At 37.7% G+C, this 26,895-nt stretch overlaps 1 long non-coding RNA gene across 10 annotated transcripts in view; it reads right to left on the reverse strand.

The window, feature by feature from the left end:
* The window catches only part of LOC138003287 (uncharacterized), a 32,382-nt gene extending 8,010 nt beyond the window's left edge, over positions 1-24,372 (reverse strand). For 2 of the 10 annotated variants that reach the window (XR_011123466.1, XR_011123467.1), the window contains exons 1-18: positions 23,196-24,372; positions 21,676-21,834; positions 20,814-21,053; positions 19,540-19,835; positions 18,571-18,818; positions 16,828-17,067; positions 15,555-15,850; positions 14,585-14,832; positions 12,842-13,081; positions 11,569-11,864; positions 10,599-10,846; positions 8,856-9,095; positions 7,583-7,878; positions 6,613-6,860; positions 4,870-5,109; positions 3,597-3,892; positions 2,627-2,874; positions 885-1,124 (exon numbers count right to left, since the gene is read on the reverse strand). This is a non-coding gene — a long non-coding RNA (uncharacterized lncRNA). The remainder of the gene's footprint in view (positions 1-884; positions 1,125-2,626; positions 2,875-3,596; positions 3,893-4,869; positions 5,110-6,612; positions 6,861-7,582; positions 7,879-8,855; positions 9,096-10,598; positions 10,847-11,568; positions 11,865-12,841; positions 13,082-14,584; positions 14,833-15,554; positions 15,851-16,827; positions 17,068-18,570; positions 18,819-19,539; positions 19,836-20,813; positions 21,054-21,675; positions 21,835-23,195) is intronic. The other 8 variants (XR_011123468.1, XR_011123471.1, XR_011123475.1 and 5 more) reach the window with 8 other exon arrangements.
* Positions 24,373-26,895: the final 2,523 nt, after the last annotated feature.

Consider the following 26,895-nt stretch of genomic DNA (forward strand, 5'->3'; position numbering starts at 1 on the left):
GCACATTGTGTCAGAATGAAAAATGATGCACTTCAAAAACTCTCTCTCTTTATGACTACAACGAAGAAAAACTACAAATCAGTATGGGCAAGAATCGCGTCAAGATTGGGAATGGACCGGCAGTAGTTTTGGAAATTAGCCCCAGATAAACCGAGCTTCGATCACTATATCAAATCAAATTCCAAAGATAAGTAGTTTTAGGGATACCCGTCTCAGTAATTTTAGCCGCGATAAGAAATAAAGGCCCCCGGAATTTTAGTGATAACGGGATGACTAAAACTCCCATAAACTTTAAAGAGGATAACCTCAAGATCCTCCTTTAATTTCAAGATAATTTGAATGGGAATAAAGTATTATTATTAGTAGTAAACTCAGTTGACCGAATTGTGAGCACCAACTCGAACAATTTAAGGAGTGTGTACGCGCATTTCAGCCGACAAGATAACCTGCATGGAGATTGTAAGCTCTTGTAAGATGCGGCTATCTGTGTTTTACCTGATGTATTGTAGTAGGATGTGGTTGTGTTTCTGATTTTAAAGGTTTTGCGGAAGTGCTAAATAGAAAGACCAAACTGAACACAACTTAGGAATGTTACTTTCTTAAGATCTTTAACGGACTGTGAACAATATTGACGGAATCTATCCTATGAGGAATCACATGAGCTCGCAGGACAAAGCACTAAACTGCGCCACGTAGCATAGCACATGCTTCAGTAGAATATCCCGCAAACCTTAACCTTAAGGTATCCAGAAAGCGGTTTCCAAAAATTCAAAACATGATCTGCTTCAAGCGAGGAAAAACGTGAATGCTTCCGAAGTTTGAAATTGTTCTTTTTAGAAGAAAAATGAACGTATAAACCACTTGAACTGAATTTAAATTCTTACCGTTGAGGGAATCCTGCCATGGACGTCTTTACCACAAACAGACACGAACCAAGTATTTCACTTCTTCCAGTTCTGCTTGTCCACAAAAGATAAAAAGCTCGCAAAGAGTTGCTCATATAAACTGCGAGTTGCTAGGATGTAGCGTCACGAGTTTAACAGGCTTCAAACTGCAAATTCTAGACAGCACTTTCTCAGGCAACACGTCCCTACACTGTATATGCACATCAGAACGCCTTCTAACTGAAACACGAGGAAAGAAGGGGTTAGGGGTTGGAGTTACGTTAACACCAATCACTTATTATAACTTTATCGGTTTCAAAGTAAGACACCATGTACAGAGGAGAGAAAGACCCAACTGAACAAAACTCTAGGAATTTCACTTTGTGACTGGCACTAGGCAGTGATAGAGGAATTTTACTACGCCTTTACAGCGTGGCTAAAGGACGTATTTTATTTACACTCTTTGACGAATTACCCACCCCCAAAAAATCAATACTTTTTCAAGATTTAGACGATAAAATCATTTTTAAATACAGAGTTGAAAATACCATAACCGCATAGGGAAAATGACTTATCTCTTTTCCTTATAATGATTTATCTACATGTATTTAGTTTAGGGTGGGAAGAGACAGTGGTGACGTCAAAGGCCCATGGCCATTAATAAGGTTAAGTTAACTTTAAGGTATCCAGGAAGCGGTCTCCTTTGGTCAGCTATAAACGATATGGGCATGAATTTATCAGAAGTTTGAACTGGTTCTATTTTTAAGACTAATACGTAAGCTAAGCAGTGACAAAGGAATTGCACTATGCCACTACGCTCCGGAAGATATTTCATTTACACTGAAAAGGATGGAATAACCGGATAGGGAAAATAGCTTTAACCTTACCCTAACCCCTTATACATTCTTGTCTGCTATGACAGTTAGAAGGCATTCTGATGTGCATACAGTGTAGGGACGAGTTGACTGTGCCTGGAGGAAGTGCTGTTTTGACCTCTAGAAGGTAACTTACGTATTTGTCTTATAAAAAGGAACAAGTTAAAACTTCTGATGAATTCACATCATCATTGATTCTAGCTGACCATGTTTTGGAGACTGCTTTCTGAAAACCTTAAGGTTAACTTAATCTTATTATTGGAATTTTGACGTCGTTCCTGTCTCTTCTTATCTTAAACTAAGTACATGTAGATAAATGGTTATAGGGAAAAGGGATAAGCATTAACTTTACCATTTTGAAAGCAAGACACCAGTGTATGTAAAGTGGAGACAAAGACCCAACTGAACATAAGTTTAGGAATTATGTCACTTTCTTAACAACGCAAACAGATTATGACTAGCACGCATGACAAAGTGCTAAATAAGCAGTGAAAAAGGAATTAAACTACGGCACTACGTTCCGGAAGATATTTTATTTACACTCTTAAGCTTTAACAATTACCCACCCAATAAAAGCAATCCACTTTCAAGATTTGGACGGTAAAATAATATTTAAGTACAGAGTCGAAAGTACTATAACCGGATAGGGAAAATGACTTCTAGCCTATATACCATCCCTTTTCCTTATAATGGTTTATCTTCATGAATTTACTTAGGGTGGAAAGAGACAGGGGCGACGATAAAATCTTAAAATTAAGGTTATCTTAAGCTTAAGGTTTTCAGAAAGCGGTCTCCAAAACATGGTCAGCTCTAAACGAGAGAGAAAATGAATTTTACTTGACGTAAAATACATTTGAAAATTCTTACCACTGAGTCAATGATCCTGCCATGAACTTGTTGACATCAGCAAAAAGAGATGAACAAGTAGTTCTTCTGCTTGTCCGCACAAGCTAAAAAGCTGGCAAAGAGTTGTTCATATTAACTGAGGGTTCTCATGATGTAGCTTCACTGGTTTAGCAGGTTTCAATAAGCAAATTATCCCTGGGACAGCACCTCCTCCAACCACGTACAGTCAACTCATCTCCACACTGTAGGCACATCAGAACGCCTTGCAACTGCAACAGATTAAAATATTTTGTATCAGTTAATTTTTTAACATTTATTTATGTACATTTTATAATTTTTCATACAAAAAATGGTCTGCGCCCGAAATTAACCTAATACTGTTTTTAATAATAATAATAATAATTATCATAATTATCATAATTAGAATAATAATTATACTAATAATTATAATGGTAATTATTATAAATACATTAATTATAATAATTATAATATATTTTTTTTGAGGGGGGGCAACCTCATTCCCAGGGCTTCTCCCTCAGGTGGGGGCGGGGCGGTAGGGAAAGCCCCGCCCCCAAATGAGGGAGAAGCCCTGGGAACGAGGTTGCGAGGCGAGGGGACAGGGGAATCTTGACCAGTGTTACACGGCATTATTGATTGCCGTCTTTACCTAAGTTATAAGTACTACAACAAAAATAAGACGCAAACGGCGGCGTGACAAACATAAACAAGCGCACTGTTTGAAATTACTCACTTGACGTTTCGTGTGCTTCGACATGCATCCTCAGAAGTGACTGTTAACTAATTGTTAAATTATTAATAAATCATTATTAATTAATCATTAGTTACTTATTAGTTCAAATTTGTAGTTAACAGTCACTTCTGAGGATGTATATCGAAAGCTATGAAACGTCCAGCAAATAATTACAAAGAATGGGCTTGCTTATGTTTGTCACCACTGCTTTTTTTATTTTTCTTTGTCTTGCGCACTAACTTGATGTTGCTTTGCGATCACTTCTCTGACAGCCATGAGCTTGGCTATCGTTGTTTTGCCATTCGTGTTCTCCTCATTCCTTTTCGTCTTTCTCTTGTTTCTCTTCTTCCTCATCGTCGTCCTGTGATGTTTTCCTTATTCGTAAGCGTAATGCATCCCGTCGTTTGTCCAAAGGCGCTTGCAGACATCGTGTCTTCTTTACAGTGGCTTTACTTGCCGGGATTTTGCCCGCCCACCAACCGCGCAAGTAGATAAGGACGGTTTCTTGGTAGTTAATTCGCATTTGTAAGTATAGTCTAGAAAAACAACAGATCAAATGGCTAGCACATTGTGTCAGAATGGAAAATGATGCACTTCAAAAATTCTCTCTCTTTATGACTACAACGAAGAAAAACTACAAATCAGTATGGGCAAGAATCGAGTCAAGATTGGGAATGGATCGGCAGCAGTTTTGGAAATTAGCCCGAGATAAACCGAGCTTCAATCACTATATCAACTCAAATTCCAAAGATAAGTAGTTTTAGGGATACCCGTCTCAGTAATTTTAGCCGCGATGAGGGATAACTGCCCCCGGAATTTTAGTGATAAGGGGATGACTAAAACTCCCATATAACAGGGCCTCTTTAATATTATATATAACTTTGTTATTTTTTGTTTGTTAATTTTTATTACGGGAAACTTTAAAGAGGATAGCCTCAAGACCCTCCTTTAATTTCAAGATAATTTGAATGGGAATAAAGTATTATTATTAGTAGTAAACTCAGTTGACCGAATTGTGAGCACCAACTCGAACAATTTAAGGAGTGTGTACGCGCATTTCAGCCGACAAGATAACCTGCATGGAGATTGTAAGCTCTTGTAAGATGCGGCTATCTGTGTTTTACCTGATGTATTGTAGTAGGATGTGGTTGTGTTTCTGATTTTAAAGGTTTTGCGGAAGTGCTAAATAGAAAGACCAAACTGAACACAACTTAGGAATGTTACTTTCTTAAGATCTTTAACGGACTGTAAACAATATTGACGGAATCTATCCTATGAGGAATCACATGAGCTCGCAGGACAAAGCACTAAACTGCACCACGTAGCATAGCATATGCTTCAGTAGAATATCCCGCAAACCTTAACCTTAAGGTATCCAGAAAGCGGTTTCCAAAAATTCAAAACATGATCTGCTCCAAGCGAGGAAAAACGTGAATGCTTGCGAAGTTTCAAATTGTTCTTTTTAGAAGAAAAATGAACGTATAAACCACTTGAACTGAATTTAAATTCTTACCGTTGAGGGAATCCTGCCATGGACGTCTTTACCACAAACAGAGACGAACCAAGTATTTCACTTCTTCCAGTTCTGCTTGTCCACAAAAGATAAAAGGCTCGCAAAGAGTTGCTCATATAAACTGCGAGTTGCTAGGATGTAGCGTCACGAGTTTAACAGGCTTCAAACTGCAAATTCTAGACAGCACTTTCTCAGGCAACACGTCCCTACACTGTATATGCACATCAGAACGCCTTCTAACTGAAACACGAGGAAAGAAGGGGTTAGGGGTTGGAGTTACGTTAACACCAATCACTTATTATAACTTTATCGGTTTCAAAGTAAGACACCATGTACAGAGGAGAGAAAGACCCAACTGAACAAAACTCTAGGAATTTCACTTTGTGACTGGCACTAGGCAGTGATAGAGGAATTTTACTACGCCTTTACAGCGTGGCTAAAGGACGTATTTTATTTACACTCTTTGACGAATTACCCACCCCCAAAAAATCAATACTTTTTCAAGATTTAGACGATAAAATCATTTTTAAATACAGAGTTGAAAATACCATAACCGCATAGGGAAAATGACTTATCTCTTTTCCTTATAATGATTTATCTACATGTATTTAGTTTAGGGTGGGAAGAGACAGTGGTGACGTCAAAGGCCCATGGCCATTAATAAGGTTAAGTTAACTTTAAGGTATCCAGGAAGCGGTCTCCTTTGGTCAGCTATAAACGATATGGGCATGAATTTATCAGAAGTTTGAACTGGTTCTATTTTTAAGACTAATACGTAAGCTAAGCAGTGACAGAGGAATTGCACTATGCCACTACGCTCCGGAAGATATTTCATTTACACTGAAAAGGATGGAATAACCGGATAGGGAAAATAGCTTTAACCTTACCCTAACCCCTTATACATTCTTGTCTGCTATGACAGTTAGAAGGCATTCTGATGTGCATACAGTGTAGGGACGAGTTGACTGTGCCTGGAGGAAGTGCTGTTTTGACCTCTAGAAGGTAACTTACGTATTTGTCTTATAAAAAGGAACAAGTTAAAACTTCTGATGAATTCACATCATTATTGATTCTAGCTGACCATGTTTTGGAGACTGCTTTCTGAAAACCTTAAGGTTAACTTAATCTTATTATTGGAATTTTGACGTCGTTCCTGTCTCTTCTTATCTTAAACTAAGTACATGTAGATAAATGGTTATAGGGAAAAGGGATAAGCATTAACTTTACCATTTTGAAAGCAAGACACCAGTGTATGTAAAGTGGAGACAAAGACCCAACTGAACATAAGTTTAGGAATTATGTCACTTTCTTAACAACGCAAACAGATTATGACTAGCACGCATGACAAAGTGCTAAATAAGCAGTGAAAAAGGAATTAAACTACGGCACTACGTTCCGGAAGATATTTTATTTACACTCTTAAGCTTTAACAATTACCCACCCAATAAAAGCAATCCACTTTCAAGATTTGGACGGTAAAATAATATTTAAGTACAGAGTCGAAAGTACTATAACCGGATAGGGAAAATGACTTCTAGCCTATATACCCATCCCTTTTCCTTATAATGGTTTATCTTCATGAATTTACTTAGGGTGGAAAGAGACAGGGGCGACGATAAAATCTTAAAATTAAGGTTATCTTAAGCTTAAGGTTTTCAGAAAGCGGTCTCCAAAACATGGTCAGCTCTAAACGAGAGAGAAAATGAATTTTACTTGACGTAAAATACATTTGAAAATTCTTACCACTGAGTCAATGATCCTGCCATGAACTTGTTGACATCAGCAAAAAGAGATGAACAAGTAGTTCTTCTGCTTGTCCGCACAAGCTAAAAAGCTGGCAAAGAGTTGTTCATATTAACTGAGGGTTCTCATGATGTAGCTTCACTGGTTTAGCAGGTTTCAATAAGCAAATTATCCCTGGGACAGCACCTCCTCCAACCACGTACAGTCAACTCATCTCCACACTGTAGGCACATCAGAACGCCTTGCAACTGCAACAGATTAAAATATTTTGTATCAGTTAATTTTTTAACATTTATTTATGTACATTTTATAATTTTTCATACAAAAAATGGTCTGCGCCCGAAATTAACCTAATACTGTTTTTAATAATAATAATAATAATTATCATAATTATCATAATTAGAATAATAATTATACTAATAATTATAATGGTAATTATTATAAATACATTAATTATAATAATTATAATATATTTTTTTTGAGGGGGGGCAACCTCATTCCCAGGGCTTCTCCCTCAGGTGGGGGCGGGGCGGTAGGGAAAGCCCCGCCCCCAAATGAGGGAGAAGCCCTGGGAACGAGGTTGCGAGGCGAGGGGACAGGGGAATCTTGACCAGTGTTACACGGCATTATTGATTGCCGTCTTTACCTAAGTTATAAGTACTACAACAAAAATAAGACGCAAACGGCGGCGTGACAAACATAAACAAGCGCACTGTTTGAAATTACTCACTTGACGTTTCGTGTGCTTCGACATGCATCCTCAGAAGTGACTGTTAACTAATTGTTAAATTATTAATAAATCATTATTAATTAATCATTAGTTACTTATTAGTTCAAATTTGTAGTTAACAGTCACTTCTGAGGATGTATATCGAAAGCTATGAAACGTCCAGCAAATAATTACAAAGAATGGGCTTGCTTATGTTTGTCACCACTGCTTTTTTTATTTTTCTTTGTCTTGCGCACTAACTTGATGTTGCTTTGCGATCACTTCTCTGACAGCCATGAGCTTGGCTATCGTTGTTTTGCCATTCGTGTTCTCCTCATTCCTTTTCGTCTTTCTCTTGTTTCTCTTCTTCCTCATCGTCGTCCTGTGATGTTTTCCTTATTCGTAAGCGTAATGCATCCCGTCGTTTGTCCAAAGGCGCTTGCAGACATCGTGTCTTCTTTACAGTGGCTTTACTTGCCGGGATTTTGCCCGCCCACCAACCGCGCAAGTAGATAAGGACGGTTTCTTGGTAGTTAATTCGCATTTGTAAGTATAGTCTAGAAAAACAACAGATCAAATGGCTAGCACATTGTGTCAGAATGGAAAATGATGCACTTCAAAAATTCTCTCTCTTTATGACTACAACGAAGAAAAACTACAAATCAGTATGGGCAAGAATCGAGTCAAGATTGGGAATGGATCGGCAGCAGTTTTGGAAATTAGCCCGAGATAAACCGAGCTTCAATCACTATATCAACTCAAATTCCAAAGATAAGTAGTTTTAGGGATACCCGTCTCAGTAATTTTAGCCGCGATGAGGGATAACTGCCCCCGGAATTTTAGTGATAAGGGGATGACTAAAACTCCCATATAACAGGGCCTCTTTAATATTATATATAACTTTGTTATTTTTTGTTTGTTAATTTTTATTACGGGAAACTTTAAAGAGGATAGCCTCAAGACCCTCCTTTAATTTCAAGATAATTTGAATGGGAATAAAGTATTATTATTAGTAGTAAACTCAGTTGACCGAATTGTGAGCACCAACTCGAACAATTTAAGGAGTGTGTACGCGCATTTCAGCCGACAAGATAACCTGCATGGAGATTGTAAGCTCTTGTAAGATGCGGCTATCTGTGTTTTACCTGATGTATTGTAGTAGGATGTGGTTGTGTTTCTGATTTTAAAGGTTTTGCGGAAGTGCTAAATAGAAAGACCAAACTGAACACAACTTAGGAATGTTACTTTCTTAAGATCTTTAACGGACTGTAAACAATATTGACGGAATCTATCCTATGAGGAATCACATGAGCTCGCAGGACAAAGCACTAAACTGCACCACGTAGCATAGCATATGCTTCAGTAGAATATCCCGCAAACCTTAACCTTAAGGTATCCAGAAAGCGGTTTCCAAAAATTCAAAACATGATCTGCTCCAAGCGAGGAAAAACGTGAATGCTTGCGAAGTTTGAAATTGTTCTTTTTAGAAGAAAAATGAACGTATAAACCACTTGAACTGAATTTAAATTCTTACCGTTGAGGGAATCCTGCCATGGACGTCTTTACCACAAACAGAGACGAACCAAGTATTTCACTTCTTCCAGTTCTGCTTGTCCACAAAAGATAAAAGGCTCGCAAAGAGTTGCTCATATAAACTGCGAGTTGCTAGGATGTAGCGTCACGAGTTTAACAGGCTTCAAACTGCAAATTCTAGACAGCACTTTCTCAGGCAACACGTCCCTACACTGTATATGCACATCAGAACGCCTTCTAACTGAAACACGAGGAAAGAAGGGGTTAGGGGTTGGAGTTACGTTAACACCAATCACTTATTATAACTTTATCGGTTTCAAAGTAAGACACCATGTACAGAGGAGAGAAAGACCCAACTGAACAAAACTCTAGGAATTTCACTTTGTGACTGGCACTAGGCAGTGATAGAGGAATTTTACTACGCCTTTACAGCGTGGCTAAAGGACGTATTTTATTTACACTCTTTGACGAATTACCCACCCCCAAAAAATCAATACTTTTTCAAGATTTAGACGATAAAATCATTTTTAAATACAGAGTTGAAAATACCATAACCGCATAGGGAAAATGACTTATCTCTTTTCCTTATAATGATTTATCTACATGTATTTAGTTTAGGGTGGGAAGAGACAGTGGTGACGTCAAAGGCCCATGGCCATTAATAAGGTTAAGTTAACTTTAAGGTATCCAGGAAGCGGTCTCCTTTGGTCAGCTATAAACGGTATGGGCATGAATTTATCAGAAGTTTGAACTGGTTCTATTTTTAAGACTAATACGTAAGCTAAGCAGTGACAGAGGAATTGCACTATGCCACTACGCTCCGGAAGATATTTCATTTACACTGAAAAGGATGGAATAACCGGATAGGGAAAATAGCTTTAACCTTACCCTAACCCCTTATACATTCTTGTCTGCTATGACAGTTAGAAGGCATTCTGATGTGCATACAGTGTAGGGACGAGTTGACTGTGCCTGGAGGAAGTGCTGTTTTGACCTCTAGAAGGTAACTTACGTATTTGTCTTATAAAAAGGAACAAGTTAAAACTTCTGATGAATTCACATCATTATTGATTCTAGCTGACCATGTTTTGGAGACTGCTTTCTGAAAACCTTAAGGTTAACTTAATCTTATTATTGGAATTTTGACGTCGTTCCTGTCTCTTCTTATCTTAAACTAAGTACATGTAGATAAATGGTTATAGGGAAAAGGGATAAGCATTAACTTTACCATTTTGAAAGCAAGACACCAGTGTATGTAAAGTGGAGACAAAGACCCAACTGAACATAAGTTTAGGAATTATGTCACTTTCTTAACAACGCAAACAGATTATGACTAGCACGCATGACAAAGTGCTAAATAAGCAGTGAAAAAGGAATTAAACTACGGCACTACGTTCCGGAAGATATTTTATTTACACTCTTAAGCTTTAACAATTACCCACCCAATAAAAGCAATCCACTTTCAAGATTTGGACGGTAAAATAATATTTAAGTACAGAGTCGAAAGTACTATAACCGGATAGGGAAAATGACTTCTAGCCTATATACCCATCCCTTTTCCTTATAATGGTTTATCTTCATGAATTTACTTAGGGTGGAAAGAGACAGGGGCGACGATAAAATCTTAAAATTAAGGTTATCTTAAGCTTAAGGTTTTCAGAAAGCGGTCTCCAAAACATGGTCAGCTCTAAACGAGAGAGAAAATGAATTTTACTTGACGTAAAATACATTTGAAAATTCTTACCACTGAGTCAATGATCCTGCCATGAACTTGTTGACATCAGCAAAAAGAGATGAACAAGTAGTTCTTCTGCTTGTCCGCACAAGCTAAAAAGCTGGCAAAGAGTTGTTCATATTAACTGAGGGTTCTCATGATGTAGCTTCACTGGTTTAGCAGGTTTCAATAAGCAAATTATCCCTGGGACAGCACCTCCTCCAACCACGTACAGTCAACTCATCTCCACACTGTAGGCACATCAGAACGCCTTGCAACTGCAACAGATTAAAATATTTTGTATCAGTTAATTTTTTAACATTTATTTATGTACATTTTATAATTTTTCATACAAAAAATGGTCTGCGCCCGAAATTAACCTAATACTGTTTTTAATAATAATAATAATAATTATCATAATTATCATAATTAGAATAATAATTATACTAATAATTATAATGGTAATTATTATAAATACATTAATTATAATAATTATAATATATTTTTTTTGAGGGGGGGCAACCTCATTCCCAGGGCTTCTCCCTCAGGTGGGGGCGGGGCGGTAGGGAAAGCCCCGCCCCCAAATGAGGGAGAAGCCCTGGGAACGAGGTTGCGAGGCGAGGGGACAGGGGAATCTTGACCAGTGTTACACGGCATTATTGATTGCCGTCTTTACCTAAGTTATAAGTACTACAACAAAAATAAGACGCAAACGGCGGCGTGACAAACATAAACAAGCGCACTGTTTGAAATTACTCACTTGACGTTTCGTGTGCTTCGACATGCATCCTCAGAAGTGACTGTTAACTAATTGTTAAATTATTAATAAATCATTATTAATTAATCATTAGTTACTTATTAGTTCAAATTTGTAGTTAACAGTCACTTCTGAGGATGTATATCGAAAGCTATGAAACGTCCAGCAAATAATTACAAAGAATGGGCTTGCTTATGTTTGTCACCACTGCTTTTTTTATTTTTCTTTGTCTTGCGCACTAACTTGATGTTGCTTTGCGATCACTTCTCTGACAGCCATGAGCTTGGCTATCGTTGTTTTGCCATTCGTGTTCTCCTCATTCCTTTTCGTCTTTCTCTTGTTTCTCTTCTTCCTCATCGTCGTCCTGTGATGTTTTCCTTATTCGTAAGCGTAATGCATCCCGTCGTTTGTCCAAAGGCGCTTGCAGACATCGTGTCTTCTTTACAGTGGCTTTACTTGCCGGGATTTTGCCCGCCCACCAACCGCGCAAGTAGATAAGGACGGTTTCTTGGTAGTTAATTCGCATTTGTAAGTATAGTCTAGAAAAACAACAGATCAAATGGCTAGCACATTGTGTCAGAATGGAAAATGATGCACTTCAAAAATTCTCTCTCTTTATGACTACAACGAAGAAAAACTACAAATCAGTATGGGCAAGAATCGAGTCAAGATTGGGAATGGATCGGCAGCAGTTTTGGAAATTAGCCCGAGATAAACCGAGCTTCAATCACTATATCAACTCAAATTCCAAAGATAAGTAGTTTTAGGGATACCCGTCTCAGTAATTTTAGCCGCGATGAGGGATAACTGCCCCCGGAATTTTAGTGATAAGGGGATGACTAAAACTCCCATATAACAGGGCCTCTTTAATATTATATATAACTTTGTTATTTTTTGTTTGTTAATTTTTATTACGGGAAACTTTAAAGAGGATAGCCTCAAGACCCTCCTTTAATTTCAAGATAATTTGAATGGGAATAAAGTATTATTATTAGTAGTAAACTCAGTTGACCGAATTGTGAGCACCAACTCGAACAATTTAAGGAGTGTGTACGCGCATTTCAGCCGACAAGATAACCTGCATGGAGATTGTAAGCTCTTGTAAGATGCGGCTATCTGTGTTTTACCTGATGTATTGTAGTAGGATGTGGTTGTGTTTCTGATTTTAAAGGTTTTGCGGAAGTGCTAAATAGAAAGACCAAACTGAACACAACTTAGGAATGTTACTTTCTTAAGATCTTTAACGGACTGTAAACAATATTGACGGAATCTATCCTATGAGGAATCACATGAGCTCGCAGGACAAAGCACTAAACTGCACCACGTAGCATAGCATATGCTTCAGTAGAATATCCCGCAAACCTTAACCTTAAGGTATCCAGAAAGCGGTTTCCAAAAATTCAAAACATGATCTGCTCCAAGCGAGGAAAAACGTGAATGCTTGCGAAGTTTGAAATTGTTCTTTTTAGAAGAAAAATGAACGTATAAACCACTTGAACTGAATTTAAATTCTTACCGTTGAGGGAATCCTGCCATGGACGTCTTTACCACAAACAGAGACGAACCAAGTATTTCACTTCTTCCAGTTCTGCTTGTCCACAAAAGATAAAAGGCTCGCAAAGAGTTGCTCATATAAACTGCGAGTTGCTAGGATGTAGCGTCACGAGTTTAACAGGCTTCAAACTGCAAATTCTAGACAGCACTTTCTCAGGCAACACGTCCCTACACTGTATATGCACATCAGAACGCCTTCTAACTGAAACACGAGGAAAGAAGGGGTTAGGGGTTGGAGTTACGTTAACACCAATCACTTATTATAACTTTATCGGTTTCAAAGTAAGACACCATGTACAGAGGAGAGAAAGACCCAACTGAACAAAACTCTAGGAATTTCACTTTGTGACTGGCACTAGGCAGTGATAGAGGAATTTTACTACGCCTTTACAGCGTGGCTAAAGGACGTATTTTATTTACACTCTTTGACGAATTACCCACCCCCAAAAAATCAATACTTTTTCAAGATTTAGACGATAAAATCATTTTTAAATACAGAGTTGAAAATACCATAACCGCATAGGGAAAATGACTTATCTCTTTTCCTTATAATGATTTATCTACATGTATTTAGTTTAGGGTGGGAAGAGACAGTGGTGACGTCAAAGGCCCATGGCCATTAATAAGGTTAAGTTAACTTTAAGGTATCCAGGAAGCGGTCTCCTTTGGTCAGCTATAAACGGTATGGGCATGAATTTATCAGAAGTTTGAACTGGTTCTATTTTTAAGACTAATACGTAAGCTAAGCAGTGACAGAGGAATTGCACTATGCCACTACGCTCCGGAAGATATTTCATTTACACTGAAAAGGATGGAATAACCGGATAGGGAAAATAGCTTTAACCTTACCCTAACCCCTTATACATTCTTGTCTGCTATGACAGTTAGAAGGCATTCTGATGTGCATACAGTGTAGGGACGAGTTGACTGTGCCTGGAGGAAGTGCTGTTTTGACCTCTAGAAGGTAACTTACGTATTTGTCTTATAAAAAGGAACAAGTTAAAACTTCTGATGAATTCACATCATTATTGATTCTAGCTGACCATGTTTTGGAGACTGCTTTCTGAAAACCTTAAGGTTAACTTAATCTTATTATTGGAATTTTGACGTCGTTCCTGTCTCTTCTTATCTTAAACTAAGTACATGTAGATAAATGGTTATAGGGAAAAGGGATAAGCATTAACTTTACCATTTTGAAAGCAAGACACCAGTGTATGTAAAGTGGAGACAAAGACCCAACTGAACATAAGTTTAGGAATTATGTCACTTTCTTAACAACGCAAACAGATTATGACTAGCACGCATGACAAAGTGCTAAATAAGCAGTGAAAAAGGAATTAAACTACGGCACTACGTTCCGGAAGATATTTTATTTACACTCTTAAGCTTTAACAATTACCCACCCAATAAAAGCAATCCACTTTCAAGATTTGGACGGTAAAATAATATTTAAGTACAGAGTCGAAAGTACTATAACCGGATAGGGAAAATGACTTCTAGCCTATATACCCATCCCTTTTCCTTATAATGGTTTATCTTCATGAATTTACTTAGGGTGGAAAGAGACAGGGGCGACGATAAAATCTTAAAATTAAGGTTATCTTAAGCTTAAGGTTTTCAGAAAGCGGTCTCCAAAACATGGTCAGCTCTAAACGAGAGAGAAAATGAATTTTACTTGACGTAAAATACATTTGAAAATTCTTACCACTGAGTCAATGATCCTGCCATGAACTTGTTGACATCAGCAAAAAGAGATGAACAAGTAGTTCTTCTGCTTGTCCGCACAAGCTAAAAAGCTGGCAAAGAGTTGTTCATATTAACTGAGGGTTCTCATGATGTAGCTTCACTGGTTTAGCAGGTTTCAATAAGCAAATTATCCCTGGGACAGCACCTCCTCCAACCACGTACAGTCAACTCATCTCCACACTGTAGGCACATCAGAACGCCTTGCAACTGCAACAGATTAAAATATTTTGTATCAGTTAATTTTTTAACATTTATTTATGTACATTTTATAATTTTTCATACAAAAAATGGTCTGCGCCCGAAATTAACCTAATACTGTTTTTAATAATAATAATAATAATTATCATAATTATCATAATTAGAATAATAATTATACTAATAATTATAATGGTAATTATTATAAATACATTAATTATAATAATTATAATATATTTTTTTTGAGGGGGGGCAACCTCATTCCCAGGGCTTCTCCCTCAGGTGGGGGCGGGGCGGTAGGGAAAGCCCCGCCCCCAAATGAGGGAGAAGCCCTGGGAACGAGGTTGCGAGGCGAGGGGACAGGGGAATCTTGACCAGTGTTACACGGCATTATTGATTGCCGTCTTTACCTAAGTTATAAGTACTACAACAAAAATAAGACGCAAACGGCGGCGTGACAAACATAAACAAGCGCACTGTTTGAAATTACTCACTTGACGTTTCGTGTGCTTCGACATGCATCCTCAGAAGTGACTGTTAACTAATTGTTAAATTATTAATAAATCATTATTAATTAATCATTAGTTACTTATTAGTTCAAATTTGTAGTTAACAGTCACTTCTGAGGATGTATATCGAAAGCTATGAAACGTCCAGCAAATAATTACAAAGAATGGGCTTGCTTATGTTTGTCACCACTGCTTTTTTTATTTTTCTTTGTCTTGCGCACTAACTTGATGTTGCTTTGCGATCACTTCTCTGACAGCCATGAGCTTGGCTATCGTTGTTTTGCCATTCGTGTTCTCCTCATTCCTTTTCGTCTTTCTCTTGTTTCTCTTCTTCCTCATCGTCGTCCTGTGATGTTTTCCTTATTCGTAAGCGTAATGCATCCCGTCGTTTGTCCAAAGGCGCTTGCAGACATCGTGTCTTCTTTACAGTGGCTTTACTTGCCGGGATTTTGCCCGCCCACCAACCGCGCAAGTAGATAAGGACGGTTTCTTGGTAGTTAATTCGCATTTGTAAGTATAGTCTAGAAAAACAACAGATCAAATGGCTAGCACATTGTGTCAGAATGGAAAATGATGCACTTCAAAAATTCTCTCTCTTTATGACTACAACGAAGAAAAACTACAAATCAGTATGGGCAAGAATCGAGTCAAGATTGGGAATGGATCGGCAGCAGTTTTGGAAATTAGCCCGAGATAAACCGAGCTTCAATCACTATATCAACTCAAATTCCAAAGATAAGTAGTTTTAGGGATACCCGTCTCAGTAATTTTAGCCGCGATGAGGGATAACTGCCCCCGGAATTTTAGTGATAAGGGGATGACTAAAACTCCCATATAACAGGGCCTCTTTAATATTATATATAACTTTGTTATTTTTTGTTTGTTAATTTTTATTACGGGAAACTTTAAAGAGGATAGCCTCAAGACCCTCCTTTAATTTCAAGATAATTTGAATGGGAATAAAGTATTATTATTAGTAGTAAACTCAGTTGACCGAATTGTGAGCACCAACTCGAACAATTTAAGGAGTGTGTACGCGCATTTCAGCCGACAAGATAACCTGCATGGAGATTGTAAGCTCTTGTAAGATGCGGCTATCTGTGTTTTACCTGATGTATTGTAGTAGGATGTGGTTGTGTTTCTGATTTTAAAGGTTTTGCGGAAGTGCTAAATAGAAAGACCAAACTGAACACAACTTAGGAATGTTACTTTCTTAAGATCTTTAACGGACTGTAAACAATATTGACGGAATCTATCCTATGAGGAATCACATGAGCTCGCAGGACAAAGCACTAAACTGCACCACGTAGCATAGCATATGCTTCAGTAGAATATCCCGCAAACCTTAACCTTAAGGTATCCAGAAAGCGGTTTCCAAAAATTCAAAACATGATCTGCTCCAAGCGAGGAAAAACGTGAATGCTTGCGAAGTTTGAAATTGTTCTTTTTAGAAGAAAAATGAACGTATAAACCACTTGAACTGAATTTAAATTCTTACCGTTGAGGGAATCCTGCCATGGACGTCTTTACCACAAACAGAGACGAACCAAGTATTTCACTTCTTCCAGTTCTGCTTGTCCACAAAAGATAAAAGGCTCGCAAAGAGTTGCTCATATAAACTGCGAGTTGCTAGGATGTAGCGTCACGAGTTTAACAGGCTTCAAACTGCAAATTCTAGACAGCACTTTCTCAGGCAACACGTCCCTACACTGTATATGCACATCAGAACGCCTTCTAACTGAAACACGAGGAAAGAAGGGGTTAGGGGTTGGAGTTACGTTAACACCAATCACTTATTATAACTTTATCGGTTTCAAAGTAAGACACCATGTACAGAGGAGAGAAAGACCCAACTGAACAAAACTCTAGGAATTTCACTTTGTGACTGGCACTAGGCAGTGATAGAGGAATTTTACTACGCCTTTACAGCGTGGCTAAAGGACGTATTTTATTTACACTCTTTGACGAATTACCCACCCCCAAAAAATCAATACTTTTTCAAGATTTAGACGATAAAATCATTTTTAAATACAGAGTTGAAAATACCATAACCGCATAGGGAAAATGACTTATCTCTTTTCCTTATAATGATTTATCTACATGTATTTAGTTTAGGGTGGGAAGAGACAGTGGTGACGTCAAAGGCCCATGGCCATTAATAAGGTTAAGTTAACTTTAAGGTATCCAGGAAGCGGTCTCCTTTGGTCAGCTATAAACGGTATGGGCATGAATTTATCAGAAGTTTGAACTGGTTCTATTTTTAAGACTAATACGTAAGCTAAGCAGTGACAGAGGAATTGCACTATGCCACTACGCTCCGGAAGATATTTCATTTACACTGAAAAGGATGGAATAACCGGATAGGGAAAATAGCTTTAACCTTACCCTAACCCCTTATACATTCTTGTCTGCTATGACAGTTAGAAGGCATTCTGATGTGCATACAGTGTAGGGACGAGTTGACTGTGCCTGGAGGAAGTGCTGTTTTGACCTCTAGAAGGTAACTTACGTATTTGTCTTATAAAAAGGAACAAGTTAAAACTTCTGATGAATTCACATCATTATTGATTCTAGCTGACCATGTTTTGGAGACTGCTTTCTGAAAACCTTAAGGTTAACTTAATCTTATTATTGGAATTTTGACGTCGTTCCTGTCTCTTCTTATCTTAAACTAAGTACATGTAGATAAATGGTTATAGGGAAAAGGGATAAGCATTAACTTTACCATTTTGAAAGCAAGACACCAGTGTATGTAAAGTGGAGACAAAGACCCAACTGAACATAAGTTTAGGAATTATGTCACTTTCTTAACAACGCAAACAGATTATGACTAGCACGCATGACAAAGTGCTAAATAAGCAGTGAAAAAGGAATTAAACTACGGCACTACGTTCCGGAAGATATTTTATTTACACTCTTAAGCTTTAACAATTACCCACCCAATAAAAGCAATCCACTTTCAAGATTTGGACGGTAAAATAATATTTAAGTACAGAGTCGAAAGTACTATAACCGGATAGGGAAAATGACTTCTAGCCTATATACCCATCCCTTTTCCTTATAATGGTTTATCTTCATGAATTTACTTAGGGTGGAAAGAGACAGGGGCGACGATAAAATCTTAAAATTAAGGTTATCTTAAGCTTAAGGTTTTCAGAAAGCGGTCTCCAAAACATGGTCAGCTCTAAACGAGAGAGAAAATGAATTTTACTTGACGTAAAATACATTTGAAAATTCTTACCACTGAGTCAATGATCCTGCCATGAACTTGTTGACATCAGCAAAAAGAGATGAACAAGTAGTTCTTCTGCTTGTCCGCACAAGCTAAAAAGCTGGCAAAGAGTTGTTCATATTAACTGAAGGTTCTCATGATGTAGCTTCACTGGTTTAGCAGGTTTCAATAAGCAAATTATCCCTGCGACAGCACCTCCTCCAACCACGTACAGTCAACTCATCTCCACACTGTAGGCACATCAGAACGCCTTGCAACTGCAACAGATTAAAATATTTTGTATCAGTTAATTTTTTAACATTTATTTATGTACATTTTATAATTTTTCATATAAAAAATGGTCTGTGCCCGAAATTAACCTAATACTGTGTTTCTAATAATAATAATAATTATCATAATTATCATAATTAGAATAATAATTATACTAATAATTATAATGGTAATTATTATAAATACATTAATTATAATAATTATAATATTTTTTTTTTGAGGGGGGGCAACCTCATTCCCAGGGCTTCTCCCTCAGGTGGGGGCGGGGCGGTAGGGAAAGCCCCGCCCCCAAATGAGGGAGAAGCCCTGGGAACGAGGTTGCGAGGCGAGGGGACAGGGGAATCTTGACCAGTGTTACACGGCATTATTGATTGCCGTCTTTACCTAAGTTATAAGTACTACAACAAAAATAAGACGCAAACGGCGGCGTGACAAACATAAACAAGCGCATTGTTTGAAATTACTCACTTGACGTTTCGTATGCTTTGACATGCATCCTCAGAAGTGACTGTTAACTAATTGTTAACTTATTAATAAATCATTATTAATTAATCATTAGTTACTTATTAGTTCAAATTTGTAGTTAACAGTCACTTCTGAGGATGTATATCGAAAGCTATGAAACGTCCAGCAAATAATTACAAAGAATGGGCTTGCTTATGTTTGTCACCACTGCTTTTTTTATTTTTCTTTGTCTTGCGCACTAACTTGATGTTGCTTTGCGATCACTTCTCTGACAGCCATGAGCTTGGCTATCGTTGTTTTGCCATTCGTGTTCTCCTCATTCTTTTTCGTTTTTCTCTTGTTTGGCTTCTTCCTCATCGTCGTCCTGTGATGTTTTCCTTATTAGTAAGCGTAATGCATCCCGTCGTTTGTCCAAAGGCGCTTGCAGACATCGTGTCTTCTTTACAGTGGGTTTACTTGCCGGGATTTTGCCCGCCCACCAACCGCGCAAGTAGATAAGGACGGTTTCTTGGTACTTAATTCGCATTTGTAAGTATAGTCTAGAAAAACAACAGATCAAATGGCTAGCACATTGTGTCAGAATGGAAACTGATGCACTTCAAAAATTATCTCTCCTTATGACTACAACGAAAAAAAACTACAAATCAGTATGGGCAAGAATCGCGTCAAGATTAAGAATGGACCGGCAGCAGTTTTGGAAATTAGCCCGAGATAAACCGAGCTTCAATCACTATATCAACTCAAATTCCAAAGATAAGTAGTTTTAGGCATACCCGTCTCAGTAATTTTAGCCGCGATGAGGGATAACTGCCCCCGGAATTTTAGTGATAAGGGGATGACTAAAACTCCCATATAACAGGGCCTCTTTAATATTATATATAACTTTGTTATTTTTTGTTTGTTAATTTTTATTACGGGAAACTTTAAAGAGGATAACCTCAAGACCCTCCTTTAATTTCAAGATAATTTGAATGGGAATAAAGTATTATTATTGGTAGTAAACTCAGTTGACCGAATTGTGAGCACCAACTCGAACAATTTAAGGAGTGTGTACGCGCATTTCAGCCGACAAGATAACCTGCATGGAGATTGTAAGCTCTTGTAAGATGCGGCTATCTGTGTTTTACCTGATGTATTGTAGTAGGATGTGGTTGTGTTTCTGATTTTAAAGGTTTTGCGGAAGTGCTAAATAGAAAGACCAAACCGAACACAACTTAGGAATGTTACTTTCTTAAGATCTTTAACGGACTGTAAACAATATTGACGGAATCTATCCTATGAGGAATCACATGAGCTCGCAGGACAAAGCACTAAACTGCACCACGTAGCATAGCATATGCTTCAGTAGAATATCCCGCAAACCTTAACCTTAAGGTATCCAGAAAGCGGTTTCCAAAATTTCAAAACATGATCTGCTCCAAGCGAGGAAAACGTGAATGCTTCCGAAGTTTGAAATTGTTCTTTTTAGAAGAAAAATGTGAACGTATAAACCACTTGAACTGAATTTAAATTCTTACCGTTGAGGGAATCCCGCCATGGACGTCTTTACCACAAACAGAGACGAACCAAGTATTTCACTTCTTTCAGTTCTGCTTGTCCGCAAAAGATAAAAAGCTCGCAAAGACTTGCTCATATAAACTGCGAGTTGCTAGGATGTAGCGTCACGAGTTTAACAGGCTTCAAACTGCAAATTCTAGACAGCACTTTCTCAGGCAACACGTCCCTACACTGTATATGCACATCAGATCGCCTTCTAACTGAAACACGAGGAAAGAATGGGTTAGGGGTTGGAGTTACGTTAACACCAATCACTAATTATAACTTTATCGGTTTCAAAGTAAGACACCATGTACAGAGGAGAGAAAGACCCAACTGAACAAAACTCTAGGAATTTCACTTTGTGACTGGCACGCATGACAAAGCACTAGGAAGTGATAAAGGAATTTTACTACGCCTTTACAGCGTGGCTAAAGGACGTATTTTATTTACACTCTTTGACGAATTACCCACCCCCAAAAAATCAATACTTTTTCAAGATTTAGACGATAAAATCATTTTTAATAAATACAGAGTTGAAAATACCATAACCGCATAGGGAAAATGACTTATCTCTTTTCCTTATAATGATTTATCTACATGTATTTAGTTTAGGGTGGGAAGAGACAGTGGTGACGTCTAAGGCCCATGGCCATTAATAAGGTTAAGTTAACTTTAAGGTATCCAGGAAGCGGTCTCCTTTGGTCAGCTATAAACGATATGGGCATGAATTTATCAGAAGTTTGAACTGGTTCTATTTTTAAGACTAATACGTAAGCTAACTTGTAGAAGTGACTGTGAAAACCGAAACTCACTTATAACTCATTTGAAAAGAATTCTTACCGTCCAGTGAATCCTGCCATGAACGTGTTTACTGCAACTCGAAGGAACCAAGTACTTCACCTCTGGCAGTTCTGCTTGTCAGCACAAGTTTAGAAGCTCGCAAAGAGTTGTTCATAATAACTATGAGTTCCCATTATGTAGCTTCACTGGTTTAGAAGACTTTAAAAAGGAATAGGGAACAAGAACGTGTTAGGGGTAATGGTATTACTAAGTTTAACACTAAACAATAGTAACTGAATACAACATGATCAGGTATTTAACTTTATTATAAACACCGCAAACGGATCTTGACTGAAAAGAATGGCAAAGCACTAAATAAGCAGTGACAGAGGAATTGCACTATGCCACTACGCTCCGGAAGATATTTCATTTACACTGAAAAGGATGGAATAACCGGATAGGGAAAATAGCTTTAACCTTACCCTAACCCCTTATCCATTCTTGTCTGCTATGACAGTTAGAAGGCATTCTGATGTGCATACAGTGTAGGGACGAGTTGACTGTGCCTGGAGGAAGTGCTGTTTTGACCTCTAGAAGGTAACTTACGTATTTGTCTTATAAAAAGGAACAAGTTAAAACTTCTGATGAATTCACATCATTATTGTTTCTAGCTGACCATGTTTTGGAGACTGCTTTCTGAAAACCTCAAGGTTAACTTATCTTCTTATTGGAATTTTGACGTCGTTCCTGTCTCTTCTTACCTTAAACTAAGTACATGTAGATAAATCGATATAGGGAAAAGGGATAACCATTAACTTTACCATTTTGAAAGCAAGCCAAAACCACCATGGGTTTGACGAGAGAAAACAAGATTGACTAGTCCAGAAGCTCGGGCTGCGGCGGCTTCAAAGAGTTGACGCGATTCGGGCAGAGCCTACTTTTCTGTTCCTTAGTAAAGAAAAAGACAAAAGGAGGCTCTGCTGGCAGTGTGGTCTCTTCTTACCTTAAACTAAGTACATGTAGATAAATCGTTATAGGGAAAAGGGATAAGCATTAACTTTACCATTTTGAAAGCAAGACACCAGTGTATGTAAAGTGGAGACAAAGACCCAACTGAACATAAGTTTAGGAATTATGTCACTTTCTTAACAACGCAAACAGATTATGACTAGCACGCATGACAAAGCGCTAAATAAGCAGTGAAAAAGGAATTAAACTACGGCACTACGTTCCGGAAGATATTTTATTTACACTCTTAAAGCTTTGACAATTACCCACCCAATAAAAGCAATCCACTTTCAAGATTTGGACGGTAAAATAATATTTAAGTACAGAGTCGAAAGTACTATAACCGGATAGGGAAAATGACTTCTAGCCTATATACCGATCCCTTTTCCTTATAATGGTTTATCTTTATGAATTTACTTAGGGTGGAAAGAGACAGGGGCGACGATAAAATCTTAAAATTAAGGTTATCTTAACCTTAAGGTTTTCAGAAAGCGGTCTCCAAAACATGGTCAGCTCTAAACGGGAGAGAAAATGAATTTTACTTGACGTAAAATACATTTGAAAATTCTTACCACTGAGTCAATGATCCTGCCATGAACTTGTTGACATCAGCAAAAAGAGATGAACAAGTAGTTCTTCTGCTTGTCCGCACAAGCTAAAAAGCTGGCAAAGAGTTGTTCATATTAACTGAGGGTTCTCATGATGTAGCTTCACTGGTTTAGCAGGTTTCAATAAGCAAATTATCCCTGCGACAGCACCTCGTCCAACCACAGTCAACTCATCTTCACATTGTAGGCACATCAGAACGCCTTGCAACTGCAACGGATTAAAATATTTTGTATCAGTTAATTTTTTAACATTTATTTATGTACATTTTATATTTTTAATATAAAAAATGGTCTGCGCGCGAAATTAACTTAATACTTTGTTTCTAATAATAATAATTATCATAATTAGAATAATAATTATACTAAGAATTATAATGGTAATCATTATAAATACATTAATTATCATGAGTACTACATCAAAAATAAGACGCAAACGGCGGCGTGACAAACATAAACAAGCGCATTGTTTGAAATTACCTTCTTGACGTTTCATATGCTTCGAAATGCATCCTCAGAAGTGACTGTTAACTCACTGTTACTTTATTAATAAATCATTATTAATTAATCATTAGTTACTTATTAGTTTAAGTTTAGTTAACATTGACCTCTGAGGATGTATATCGAAAGCTATGAAACGTCCAGCAAATAATTACAAACAAGGGGCTTGTTTATGTTTGTCACCACTGCTTTTTTTATTTTCTCTTTGTATTGCGCGGCATTATTGGTTTGTGGCTAGAAGTTCTTTTCTCATATTGGACATGAACATTTTTGGATTTAAGGAAGAGTGACGAAGTTGCGAGGAGTAGAAAAAAGTTTCTGTAGTGTTTTCTGAGTCAAATTTATCATTGAGCTCGCATAACAAGCACTGAGCAATGGTAAAGAATTACATCACGCAGCGAGCGGGAGATATTTCATTTACACTATCTTAAACGAATTATCCCTCCCTTTCTCCCACCCTCACCCCCAAACCAAAAAAACCGATGTTCTTCCTCATAGTCAAAAATACCATAACCGGATATGGAAAATGACTCCTTTATGCATATCTTTTCTTGTTATATTGAAATGTCTTCATGTACTTCCGGTTGGAAGAAACAAGGGCGTCATCAAAATCCCAGTGACAATAGACCTTATTCCAAAATGGCCGTCATTTAAATGTTCTTTTGTTTTTATTCAAATTAGCCCTAGATGCCTAGTTCTTGAGCTGAAAATTGAAAAGAATATTTTGCCTTGAACGAGGCATCAAGGTCTAATTTCAATAAAAACAGAAGAATATCTAAATGGCGGCCATTTTGGAATAAGGTGTATGTTAACCCTAAGGTTTCCAGAATGCGATTTCCAGAACTTCAAAACATGATCAGCTGCAAGCGATAAAGAACTGAATCCTTCAAATTTTTGAACTTGTTCTCTTTACAGGACAAATACATAACTTAACTTGTACAGGTCAAAAACCGAAAACTAGCTAACTCAAAGTATAAACCATTTGAGAATACTTATCGTTGAGTCAATCCTGACATGAACGTGTTTACCGCAACAAGAGATGAACCAAGTACCTCCCGTCTGCCAGTTCTGCTTATTACAAGTTAGAAAGCTCGCAAAGAGTTGTTCATATTAACTGTAGGTTCCCATGATGAAGCTTCACTGGTTTAATAGGCTTAAAACAGCAGATTCTCTCTCCAACAACAGTTAACTCGTACCTACACTGTATACACATCAGAACGCCTTGTAACTGCAATAGGAGATTAGAATGGGTGTGGATTAAAATTTCATCAAACGCGGCTCCTGCCTGAATGTATTTTTGCACAAACGTGTCAAAAAAGCAAGACACTTTTTCATTGGTTCAACCTGTCCCAGAGGTAAAAAGGAACTTTCATTATGCATAACGTCCAAACCAAGGTGCCAAAAAACAAGTTGATTCTTTTGGGAACGAGATATTGTTCAAAAACCGAAATTTTGCATACTGTCAGCACTGACCAGAAGAATTACGTCAAGAAATAAACGTCTCATTCCAAAAAAGCCCGTGTATTATTCAAATGGAAAATTGTGACAAATAAAAAGATACGAGAAAAACGAAAAAGAGGAAAATTTAAAGAGAAATGTAAGACTACTCAATAAAATTCCGGGACATATTATCGCACCATGTTAACTAAAAAACGCCTACAACATCAATTTTTCAAAACATTTCAACTTTGCAGATCCCACAAAACCTATATCAGCAAGATTCGTGTCACAATCAAGTATGATAGCGTTGGGTTATTTATAAAGGAAAACTAAATTGAAAGCGTTCCAGCAAACAGCAAGAAAGGGAAAACTATTCACAAGAAAAGAATTGAAAAAAAACATTGTCGTGAACGAACCCCTTTTATTCATTTCGTCTTCTCGAAGGAATGGCCTGAATTCGGTTAATTGTTCAAAACAGAGTTAACCATTTTTTACTTACGCATTTGGTTTCATCAATGGTGAATTTATGTAAGATAATTTATATCCGAAGGAAGATTGTTGTCAATACCTTTGCTCTCACGAAGGACTAACGCTGGAAATCGGGATCCTTGCTTTACTCACCCACAGCCTCAGCACTGATACGTGCCAACTGAGAGTAAACCTGTTAGCTCATCGATTTTAGTTATTTCGTGACCAGATTATTCCTAGTCCTGCTTATTAATAAAAAAATTTGGCTGTGAAGGAGAAAGGGAGTGAGCAGCAAGCAAGTCTGACAAAAATATTAACGAGAAGGAAATAATCCTTTGATATACCTCCCAACTCAAATACGTTTTCTGATTGGAGGAGAATGTGTCACGTGTCATTGGTCAAAACTTCATGACGCCCTAGGGCGAACAAAACTTCATGACGCCCTAGGGCAACAACAACTTGAACTTTCGAATCACACGTGATCAGGTCGTGCACCTTTGAAACGGCGGCAAATCTGTACGCCAGCCGACGTCAAGCAAATAATTTTTATCTGTGTATTGTTCTATTTTGAGTTGGGAGGTATAACAAAACACTTCATGACTGGCCCCTCGGGAAACAGTGAGTTTTGTTTCCCCTCGACCTCAATGTTTTCCTCGGCTTCGCCTCGGGGAACATTGAGGGTCTCGGGGAAACAAAACTCACTGTTTCCCTTGGGGCCAGTCATTAAGTGCTTATTGTTCATACCCGATAGTTACACCTTCCTTTCTCTGAGTGCCACGGGGGACGAGGTCTGACATAGAGGCAGAATTGTAATAGATAGGCAAAGTGTGTAAATGAATTAATTAAAGGGGAGGAGTTATTTCCAGTTCCAGCCAGAGCGATAAGCCATAGCTCTTGCAATTCTTGGCTTGCTCCTGACGTCATGGTGACCATGTTAGTGTACCAAAACAATAGCGAAAAAGTCTTTTGGGAATTTGGCTCCATTATTATGCAAAACGCGTGCAACATTATCACGTCTAGTGATTTATCTTCTTTAACTTTTAATTTACTGAATTTAGCATTGATCTCAATGTTTATCTGATCGTCAGAGAATGACTGTAAACGTTGGTTTGACCTAATAACCATAAATTCGGTCTAACTCAGTTTGTTAGAAATAAGCCATAGATTAAGACTTCTTAACTCTGAGTTTAAACCATTCTCAAGATCAGTAAATGTGCTGGCCGCAAAGGTTATGTTAGTAACATCAGCAAACATCCTT

Source organism: Montipora foliosa, chromosome 5 (assembly GCF_036669935.1).
Source record: "Montipora foliosa isolate CH-2021 chromosome 5, ASM3666993v2, whole genome shotgun sequence".
Classification (NCBI taxonomy): domain Eukaryota; kingdom Metazoa; phylum Cnidaria; class Anthozoa; order Scleractinia; family Acroporidae; genus Montipora; species Montipora foliosa.